Genomic DNA, 12,100 nt, shown 5'->3' on the forward strand with positions numbered 1-12,100 from the left:
TTTCAAATTCAAGCAAGGGAAGATTAAAATTAAAAGACAATTTATAAAAAGATGACTAAAGCTAACTGATTTTTAGCATTTTGTATCACTATAATTCATGCTTTTGAATTTTTCCCAGAGGTCTCCACATTCAAACAAATCAACTACAAAAATACCATTATTCCAAGATCCAGTTTTCCAGAGTTACTTATGGAGCACTGAGAAGCAGGACAGGGGATGGGGGGAGACATGGCAAGCAGGAAAAAAAAACTTATGCCAGCACTATGCAGATTTTAAACCTAAATCTCTCTACATGGAGGGGGGCATCGTGACAAGTATGATCACACCTAAATACAAGCTTCATATTTAGTTGTCACAACTGGGCAACAGTTTACTACATCCTTGGCAGACTGGTACTACACAGCAGTTTCTGTGAAAAAGCAACTATTTGATACACAACCAGTAGTAACGACCGTACGTTCCTGCAACTAGACAGCGTACACTGTGAGTAATGAAAACAGCAATGAGATCTGAGCAAGTACTTGTCTCAAAGGACAGAGCCCACTTCAGTGTGATAGTTCTGTCTCAGCCAAAAAAATAGGGCAAAGATATCCTCTGAAGACAAGCTCAAGGCCAGTGGTTCCCAGCTGCTGTGCCCTCCTAATTGCTGTAAGACTCTTCCAGCAATGCAAGCCAAGAGCCAGTTCTTGTCTCCCGCGAGCTCCTTTGGGCGTGGAGAGATGGTTCCCAGGAGTCACTCCCTACCCACAGGCTGGGCCAGGAGCTGGTCTGCTCCCTTCACGCTTTGTTGAAGAAAGACCAGGAGTCCAAACCACGAGCTCCTGTCTGTCTCTGCAAGCAGCAGAGCTCTAAGCCAGTTCCCAAGGATGGCTGGTGCCTGGGGTTGAGGAAATCAGCACAGCTTAGTGCTTGCCTGTGTTCAGAACAAGCTGGGAATCACCCCACTGGAGCCAGTCTCTGCCTGCCAGGCAGGACTGGGAGCCACCTTCCACTTCATTCCAGTGCCACAAGCAAAGGTGGGAGCTGACTCCTTGGGGCGATGAGGTCGTGTCTCCTGTGCATGTTGAGTTCTGGCTTCTGGTTCAGTCCATGCCAGGTAGGCACAGCAGCTCTGTTGACTTTGGGAAATACAGCCAGGGTGGAATCCCCTCTTTTAGGCAAGGAAGCAGGAAAAAGTGAGAGTGAAGTGGCACAGCTGAGAGCCAGGAAGATGTCAGGAAGACCCCAAGTAAATGAAGAATAAAGACACAGAAAAAACCAGTCACAAAGAGATGAAAGGGGCATGTGTCTTGCTGCACTGACCCAAAAGCCCTACACATGGTATTACCCACAAGAACAGCTTGTTCTAAAGCAAGAAAGTTTCACAGAGAGCAGAAATCAAACTCCAGACCTCTTCCCATCTCACAAACTAGTCTGTAGTTTCAGCTTTTAAAACACAGCACTCACTGATCCCATAAAATCAGTGGTGAAAGAGCAAGCTGGATTTAACCTACAAATAGAAAGACTAACCCCAGCTAACCTCAAATTCATAAAATTCAAAACTCCAAGTCCTAATGTCCTATGAGAATTTTCTCCAAGCAAAGTCAATGCCCCCAGGACAGCCCCATTGTTCATTCATGTCTTAAGCTCCATCACAGCCAGCTTGGATCTTGTCTGCCAGCATTCTCCCAGAGCAAAATTCTGCTCTCAAGACGGTGGGAGAGAAAGTCTGTTGGTTCAGGGTGAGGTTCAATCCCCCTACTTGAAGTCTTTCATTTAGGGTGCTTCCTACTGACACAGCTCAAGGCACCTTGCCACATGTCACTGGAGATCACATTTATAAAGTTCCTGCTTTCTGCCAGACTTTCTTCAAAGAAGGCAACCAGCATAAAAAAGACAGCTTGTCTTGCCTGCATACAAGAGGAAATAAAGGTTGTCTCTTTCTGGCAGTGACCACTGCTTTTCCAGAGAAATAAAGACATTCACCGAGAAATCAGATGTTCACCTGCTTCCTCTCTCTCTCTCTCTCATCCCATCTCTAGAATTTCCCCAGAGTAAGACACTGATACTGTGTGGATGAGATTAGAAATAAATCATCATTTACCAAAAGCTATGGCAGGACTCCAGACTTGCCTTTGTCAGAGAAAAAAGGTGCCTTCTGACCTGATGCAAGGTAAGAGATAGCAGAAACTTAGCTAGCATAAAATGAGACTCAAATTTGTTTTGATGGGGCAAGGCTCCATACAATTCTTACTTCAAATTGTTAATGTAAGAAAGTTGCACAGTCTCCTTTGAATATGCCCCTGTAATTCTATTTTAATTTATTATCATGCATAAGCCATCTTTAAGGGACAATGTATCCTGCTCCCCCAGCTCTGTGTCCTGTAAACCCTCCTTGGCTGGAGCCCAAAATTAAAATTCCATCTCAAGAAAATGAAACATAGAATCATAGAATGGTTTGGGTCGAAAGGGACCTTAAAGATCATCTAGCTTCAACTGCCCTGCCATGGGCAGGGACACCCTTCACTAGACCATGTTTCTCAAAGCCTCATCCAACCTGGCCTTGAACAACTCCAGGGATGGGGCATCCACAGCTTCTCTGGGCAAACTGTTCCAGTGTCTCACCACCTTCACAGTAAAGAATTTCTTCCATATAACTAACCCAAACCTACTCTCTTTAAGATTAAAACCATTCTCCCTTTTCCTATCTTGTAGGCTCCCTTTGGGTACCAGAAGGCTGCAATTAAGTTACCCCAAAACCTTCTCTTCTTCAGGCTGAACAACCCCAATTCTCTCCACTTTCCATCAGAGGAGACATGCTCTATCCCTTTAATCATAGGCTTCCTGCTCTGGACTTGCTCCAACAGGTCCATGTCCTTCCTGTGCTGGGGACCCCGGAGCTGGATGCAGTGTTCTAGGTGGGGTCTTGCCAGAGGGGCAGAACCTCCCCCCTCACCCTGGCGGGCATGCTGATTTTGATGCAGCCCAGGACACATCTGTGGCATCTGTGGCTGGGCTGCAAGGGCACATGACCAAAACAAGCCCAAACATCAGGAAGTGAAAAGAATGGTAACTTCAGACTAAATACAATATTTAATTATTGGCATTACAAAAGGTAAAGGAACGCACAGCAATGAAAGTGAAAACCTCATCAAGCCAATTTGGAATATAATAAGGTCTCTATCCAGACCATTTGCATTCCCTTGGCTGTTTTAGAGATTAAAGGCCACGAGGATGTCTCAGAAGTTCATGTAAGTACAAGCATCACTCTAAACATTCCAAGTTAAAGATGTGCACTTAATTTTTCCTATGACCTGGAAAACACAGACTACCACATCAGTGAAGATACAGTAAGAGAATCCACACAACTTGATCTTTTCACAATCGTACTGTATATTGTTGTCAATATGACTTGGCAACTACTACCAGATGCTTTTCTGACAGAATGCATGTTGGATTACACAGTGCAGGCAGCTGATTGGAAAATTGCCTACTGTGCTTCTACTGATTCTTTGATGGCATGAGACGTGGTATACTCTTTGCCACTGCTTTTTCACTCATAGCCCATACTTCCTTTTTGCAATCATTAATGGTGCACAGACTCCTATGCCCGGAGAACAGTCTTCTTCCTCTTCCCTGGCTAGGGCTCATTACCCATTCATGGACCACATCACTGACTCAAGTCTCATCTGTAGGCAGATTGCCCAACTCAGACATTAAAAACCATTCTACATTTTTTACTACACAAAAAAATTGAAGTGTTTTAGCTTCTGATTTAACCATCAAAAGGTATCCAATTATGTCCCAGAGCTCACCCCAAGTTACTGTTCAGTTCTAACAGTGTCATCTCCTAATCATCTAATCATCTAAGTCCAGTATTAAAATAAAAAAATGGAGAATGAAAAAAATGTAGTTTTGCATTAAACCTGCAGTTGGAAGTTCCACAGCTATCCACAAGTCACTTAACTAAACACAGCAAAACACAGAGAAACTGAGGTGTGCCTCAGTAGCCAGGAGTTATGATGTCTGTTTAGACCTTTTTTTTTGAAGAAAACTGTTTCAGAGCTAGACAATAATGTGTAATGGAGAGGACATCTGGATTTTATGGAGTCCAGCCACCAGTCAAAGAAAGTCCAACCAGAAGAGGTTGCTCAGGGCCATGGCCAGATGAGGTTTGAATACCCCCCAATGAATTTCTGACTCAGGGTAAGGGAGTGCTGAAATCCCAGACAGTCATTATCAGTGGCACAGGGACTAGTTGGAGGTCTGTCACTCGGGGCATTCCCCAAGGGACAACACTGGCCCCAGTATTGTTTATCAGCAAGTTCCACCTGAACATGAGGAAGAACTTCTTTACTGTGTGGGTGTCTGAGCACTGAAGCAGACTGCCCAGAGAGGCTGTGGAGTCTCCCTCCCAGGAATTACTCAAGAACCATCTGGACACAATCCCGTGCCATGTGCTCTGGGATGACCCTGCTTGAGCAGGAAGGTTGGACCAGATGACCTACTGTGGTGCCTTCCAACCTGACCCAATCTGTCATTCTGCAAATAACTCCAACAACAGAGATTCCACAACTTCTCTGGGCAACCGTGCTTTGATCCTAAACAAGTATTTAATCAAAATATCTGATAAATGGAAGCTTTACAATCCAGTTCAGAACACTGTTTAATTGCTTTAGTTCTAAAAAAAAGCAAAATGTTAATGCTTCAATGTCAAGAGCCGTAACAGCACAAAATCAATCTAGAGCTAGCAAAAGATACAACCATTTGTGTGTATGCATTGCTTGAACCAAAAGCAAAACAAGCAACAGGCTGAAGATTTTAAACACTCATTTTCAGAAATCCAAGCTGTCATTTTTATCAATCTTTTAAAAAATTCAACTTTGAAACTCAATTTTAAAATAAATTGCCAAATTCTAAAACAAATAATTGTTTGTCCCTCCACAGTCTCTAACTAAAAAATAGCAGCCTTGCCATTCATTTCTGATCCCTGCATGAAAGAGTTGTTTGATTTTCCCTCCAGGTGATCTGCCTGCTGATTTACGGTGGGGGTTTTAAGTCCTGGGAACCTTCTTCTCTGCAGTGTACTGATGTGTATGTTTAAACACTTATTGCACAAACAAGCACGCTGCATTCACATTTCCATTCCTGTGATTCCGTTCCGTTTTCATTCCTATGACATTCCATTTCCTGTGATTAAGAAGTAAAATAGAAATAAAGCAGGCTTTGGAATAATGCAGATGCACTTGACACAGCAAGGACCACCAATATTCTCCAAGTGAAATTTGGACTTACAAATTTTAGATTTTAAAAGGAAAACTCTGAAAGTCATTATTCCACTGTATTTTATGTCTAAGGAAAGTCACTTAACAGAACAAGCTACTAAAATATTTACTGGGTATAGTCCATAAGTATCTGAATATCTGACATATTAAATCTGAAATTCTTTCAAACTATTTATTTTACAAGTATATTTCTCAAATGTAGACAGAATCAACACCTTTTTATTTTTACACCTGCAGGGACTAATTTCACTGTAGCTGCCCAACAATAAAAAATTTACTTCAGAATTCACATCTTTGTTTCCTACAGCAATTTGATATATGAACCAAAGTGATAAAAGCAAACTCTTGGCTCAAAGAAATACCCATGAACTTTACACTTTACTTTCCAGCATAGACTTGAAAGCTTTATATCTTTAACAGCTATTTTGCTTAGATAGATGATATTAAAGAAAAAAAATCACTTTCTTGCAAAGCATTAACACACATTTTCCCTCACTTAAATACTTCAATTTCAAACACACCACAAAATGTACTCCCACAACAGTACTGTATTAGTATAAAACTATTTTAGTTCAATTAAAATGTCTAACTATCTTCCTTCAAACCTATCTAAACTGTAATTTTCACTTTGAGCACTTCCAGCATATTCTCAGTTTTGTTTTCTTTTATCAGCTTCTTAAATCAGGTCCTGAATTCCAAATGTTAGGAAAAAATAGTCATTAACTGCTAGGTAACAGCAGATTTTCCAATTTAGAAAACTAAATTACACATGCCACAAAAATATGTGTATTTTGCTATCTGAAATTTCACATTAAAATCTGTAATAACAAAACACTTTTCTGGCTCCTAGAACTCGCTGAAGTTTCTACTTTCTAATCTGCAATTCCAGGCCAGTTTGAAAATGGGATGGGGAAAAATCTTAATAAAAAACAAGTTTAAAGTGATATACGGCTCCTGACATGGTTTAAAATATGCTCTGGTGTAGAAGCTTTCGGTGCCTCCCCAAGTGCTGCCCAGAAATCATGTTGGGTTTTTTTTTCCAACAGGATATACAGATGGCTGACCCTCAGCTTACCAAAGAGTTACTCTGTTAACTAAAGAGTGACCTCATACACTTGAAACTGACTCTCAAATTGGCATGTTCCCACCTTTCCCACAGCAATTTTTTTTCTTTTTAAGTAGCATGAAGTAGCAGCAGAAAGCACAATATTTTAGCCACCTGAGCATGTAGTATTCTTGAGCTATCCCACCAATTGGAAGTGCTCTCTGTTACCTCTATCTTTTAAAATTGGAGCTATTATAGTCAATTGTGCAAATCTACAGTTGATCTTCCATAAAAAGAGGATTTTTAACCCACTGAACTGGAACATCTTCCAAGCAGTTCTTCAGATCTCTGACAAGATACCATACAATACACTCATGCCAGTCTGATATTCCCATGCATCTACATTCAGTTATTCAGAAAACACTCATATATCACTTAAAAAGTTTCAAAAATCAGGGTAGTTCTTTTTGTAATAAAATCTCATCATTAAAGACATGCAATAAAGGTCCACATATATAAAAAAATGGATGTTTTTTCACCTCCAATAACATACCAACATCTGGAGCCCATCAGTGAGAAGCAAAATTTTATGATACTTTTTGAGCTGCTCTTAGAAAATGCATTGATTAACTTGGCACACCCTCAGGCATTAAAAAAGACTGTACTGTGACAGCCCCACTGGAGTGCCAGCATCCTCAGAGGCAGCTACAGCAGGGTGGACAAGAAGGAGCCTGGAGCCTCCCACTAAAATTGGTCACTTCTGTTCCGAGGGGAACCACAACCATTTTGTGGGTGGAAGAAGCAACAAAGGCTGTACAGCACCTGTTGTACACAGAGGTGAGATGAAGACCAGTATTGGTAAATAAATGTCTATCAGATGCTGCAAGTAGACTTAAAAGAATATAGCAAACAAACAGATCCCTCAAAATGCCTCCAGCAAACCATAAAGACCAATACCAATTCTAAAATATGTTCAGCATGCATTCTCTTTCAGAAGGGAGACACTAGCTATGGAACATAATTCATTGTCCTAGCCAAACTTTTCAACAAGGACAGAGCAGTCTTACAGATTAATTTCACATTAATGAAAACATTATCATACAGAACATGCTCATGCCTTCATGGTTTTTCCCAATCAAAAAAATCCATAATAACCTTCAACTTCACAAATCTGCTGAAATTGTTGTCTTTTTTATCCTCTTACCTTCCCCCTGCTCTGGTTGTTTGTGCCCTTGTCACTTCTGAAAACTACTAATTCACTTTCTCAGGACATATTCATACAGCATCCTCTTCAACTTGGCCCTAATTTTTGACTGAGATACTTCTGTTACCTGTGTTAAATACTTAAAATACTGCCAAAAAAAAAAAAAAAAAAAGAAAGAAAGCAAAAAGCAAAAAATCAGGCTCTTTTCAAAACTACCATCCCCCTCAGCGAGTAAAACTCTGGATTCAAGCTTGTCTGCTTCTTCTGCCTCCACTGTAAAGGGGAGTAATATAAATTTACACATGGAATATTACATAATCTGCTTACTTAAAATGTCTTCAGAAATTTTCCAGAATGCAATCCCTTAAAAATATTTCTACTTCAACTGTGGCTTTCCATAATTTCAGTTCACTAGCACCAGCCTTACATTTTTTTATTACCTTCCCTGGCCTCATTAGAAGTTAGCAACAAACTGCCAGCACCCTAAGACCTCAAGTTTGAAAAGCACTAGGCCCCCTGTGAGCAAAAAAATTAATCTAGTCCTCTTGCCCTGAGTAATAATAACAATTAAAAAAAAACCACACACAACAAAAAAACAGATCACTTTCACCAAGGTAAACAGCACAACCTGCTAACAAAAACAGAACATCACTTCTATTTTCTCCATACAAGGCAGCTGGGGGATGATGCATGTGACATGCACAGAGAGGCTGATGGAATGGGGTTTTCTTAGGCTGGAGATGGGAGCTGTAAAGGAGGAGCTCATTGCTGTCTACAGCTACCCAACAGATGAAGGGAGGACAAAGATGCACAGTGGAAGGACAAGAGGCAATGGATGCGAGCTGGAACATTGGCAATCAGGAATTTAGTTTTCCACTATAAAAGTGAACAAACTCTGGGAAAATGCATAGAGGCTGCAGAGTCTCCAGCCTCAGAGATTATTTAAAACATTGATTAGATATTTCCCTTTGAGCAACTGCTCTTGATGGAGGTGCTTCAGGGGTTTGAACCATAAGGCTGCGACAGTCACTTCCAGTCTGAATTATGTGACGGTTCTCTTACCATCCCCAACAAAACAACTAAACAAAACCAACAGCAAAGAACAAATTGAAACGCTGAATTTCAGTTCTGCATGATGTAGAAAACTCAATTGCATTTTCTAGACCAAATGAAACCAACAGTGTAATAGGACAAAGCTTTTCCTAATATTTAGAATGACAGATTCACTTTGTATCCTAACAGGCTCTCTTTTACTTAAGATGCTTGCATCCAAGTCTGCCTGGTTATATAGAATTTTAGTTAAAAGAGTAAAACAAAACAAAAACTTGCCAAACTGACATATGTCTAGAAATCAAATTCTCAAAAAATAGTCTGAGAAGATGTCAAAAATTGTTTTGAAGAAAATAAATATACTAACAAGTCTAATTCACATCCTTTTGTAATTAAAACTGGCAATTATTTAAGCAAAATCCAACACTGTACAAACAACAAAAAACATCAGAGACTGAGCAGATTTCACGTCTGCAATGTTGCCACTGGATCCATGGTATCTAGGCAGCTGTCATTTATACATCAGCAAATGCTCGCTGTAGAGGTGAAGCTGTGATGTGTAAGCTAACAAATCACTAGCTACAACTGATTTCAGGGCAATTTGAACTAGCAATGGAAGTATCACTGATAAATACTAAATACTGCAGTTTATCAAGAGATCAAAGCTTACAGCTACAGTAATTTATTTTGTTGGTTCAGATTTAGCTTTTCATTGCTTTACATGGTGTTCAGTGCACCAGGCTGGGCATCACTAAGCTAGGTGTTGTGCAAGAGATAAAAAGAATTACAGATTCCATAAAAACAACCAAGTCATACCAGCAATTGCAGTGCAAAGCATAAAACAAGTAATCCTCTGGAATGAAAGCAAGGGCTACGTCCCACAATCAGAAGTTAATTCTTTGGTCATGAAAGCAATCGTGAAACTCTGGTAATAATTTTTTGTATATTAAAAAAATATCAGAGATCATAGAGGAAAAAATAGCAGTATCATAGAGGAAAAATCTCTGAAGCTCATCACAATAGCTGTGGAGCTATTTAAACTTCTCTTAAGAGCTATGTCCTTTTAGAAAGTTTACAAACAAGTATTCAGGTTTCAGCTAACAGAAGCACCTGGTAAGACGTATCCTTAATTAATGTGTTTATCTAACAAATGTACTGATATAATTAATAACAGAAGTAGAGACCCACAACAGCTGCCAATACAATTTTGTTTAGAGACAAAAGCAAAATCCAGTGCTTGAATCTGCAGCTCCTACACTTAACAAACAAAAATTGGGGGATTGGGTTCCCAGTTTCCTTCATGTTTTTGCTGGCTTTGGGGGAGGTTGTTGTTTCATTGTTTGGTTTTTTTTAATAAAGGACTGACATTTTACAGCATACTCATATTTCTCAAAGCAGTACAACACAGGATCCATTTTGAAACAGCTTCAGATTGAACTAGAGGACGGCTAGAAAAGAAAACCAAAACCATAAAACCACACACTATACCACAGCTCCATTTCATTAAGTACAAGAGCAAGAATTTCTGTCTGGTAGGTAATTCTAGTTTAATACAAATCAGAGTTAAAATCTTTAAAGCAGGTTCAATAATGGTTGGCAGCACAGACTCAGGCAACCACAGCTCTTACTGTGCCTTTCCTTACTCTCACAGCAAAATCAACATGGACAACACTTATTTTGCCCTACACTAGGGCTAGTGAGAACTGGTATCAGAAAATGTAAGTTCCAGTTCCTGGGTATCTCTGCTGTATTATTCACAGCTCAGAACTGTTAGGTACCATCATTTATCTTACCCATTCAAAATTAAAGATGAAAGTTACAATGACTTCATTTTTGAACACTTTTTTATGCAACCATCTCACCTTTTTTTAAATGCCATCTAGTAAAGAATTTCAAAGGGCTCTGCTTCTTTAATGAGGCATTAAAATACAGTCACACGACAAAAAAGCAACTCTACTAAGTCTCTTAAACCCCTGGACTTACATTATCAGCTTTTATGTGCCTGTCAACACTCAACAGTAAGAAGCAATGGTTTGCTCTTTGCCTCGAATTTAAACTTTCCTGCTGAGAGCTTTAACTCCTTACAAACTGTCAAAGCTTTGACACTTCAGCAGAAAGTAAATCTACAACATGATGCAATGGCCAGGTGTAATCTCAACCAGCCACTAGCCACTAATTTACTAGTGGCCATTTAATTCACCTCAAAAAGCAATAAACTAGAAATACTTCCCACCCTCCCAAGTACCCACACTGCTTGCACATCAGCCCTTTTAAATAGGTAACAGTTCTGTCAAAGAACCAGGTACAGTTAACTCGCCACTTTGAAGAAATGAAACATTTAAAATTGCAGAGATGTCAACATACAGCTAAAATGCAAATCCATTTCCAACCCAGAAGTTAAAGTAAGAGTGCAGCATTTTTCAAGAAACTAAGTGCAAAGTGTTAAATTGGAACTTCTTTGCCCAGAACATTTCTCTGAGTATCTACAGCCTGGATCTCACATTCAGTGTAAAAGTTCATTGGCATAAAGCTCATTATTAATTTCTTTAACAAAGATGCCAAGCCAAGTGCACCTGTGAAAGAGTAAGAGTTGGATAGATTTGCACGGTAGAAAATGTGAAATCCACTGCTATGGACTATTCTGCTTGGTATAAGCTAAAATATTTATATCATTATTTTAGTGTACAGAAAAAAAAATGACTGCATGCTCTTTCTTTACAACAATAAAATGAGACAGAGACTTAAAATGAGAGCCTTGAGATACTACACCTAACAGCAGTATACTGAAAAATTATCCTTTCCCTATTCTTCTGTTCCTTTCACACTGTAATTCCACAGTATACAAAACCCCTATTTAAGTCTCCTAACCTTGATAAGGACTTGATACTACTCTCATTCAAGTGAATGGAAAAAGATCTCATAGTTGGCCTCAAAGACGTATGACTGAGGCATTGAGTGGCAAAGTTACAGGATAGTATTTTAATAATGTATTTATGAAAATATTAGAGTTTTTTTCATAATAGCAGGAAAATAAAGTTCCTTTTTTCTCCTCGTGATACAAAATAAGGAACTAGCCTTGTCTAAAGGTCAACCATTTCTGCTGAGAATGCACAACATGGAGACAGCTCTTTCATCTTCCTCAGTCCAGGCATTCACTGGGGTGGTAGCCACAAGGTACTACACAGCAGTTACAAATACATCTACAAAAGGTTTCAAAAGGGGAGATGAAGGAATCAAACAAAAGCTACCTGAGGTTCTGCCAATGTTGGCATGTCTCCTCTTTCAAATACCTTAAATACAGTCTGGCATGGGATTTTCTCTCGTCACTAGAAGGACTTCAGTGGACTTCAAATGCCAAACAAATCCTTTGACTCACTGTGTGAAACCCCAAGGGAAGCATTTGACAGCAGGAAAAATAGGAACAAGAATGCCAAGAGTTAAAAAGTTAAGTTGGACTGATTCAGCATTCAGATCAAACGAATACAGTTCTTCCTAGATTATTAATGAGTGCTCCAAGCAACCAGGGGCTCTGACGCA

The 12,100-nt window shown here is 39.6% G+C and overlaps 1 protein-coding gene across 1 annotated transcript in view; it reads right to left on the reverse strand.

Moving 5' to 3' along the window:
* The window catches only part of SLC25A13 (solute carrier family 25 member 13), a 99,336-nt gene that overhangs the window by 49,551 nt on the left and 37,685 nt on the right, over nucleotides 1-12,100 (reverse strand). The gene's annotated exons all lie outside the window — the stretch shown is intronic.

Source organism: Haemorhous mexicanus, chromosome 1, assembly GCF_027477595.1.
Source record: "Haemorhous mexicanus isolate bHaeMex1 chromosome 1, bHaeMex1.pri, whole genome shotgun sequence".
NCBI lineage: Eukaryota > Metazoa > Chordata > Aves > Passeriformes > Fringillidae > Haemorhous > Haemorhous mexicanus.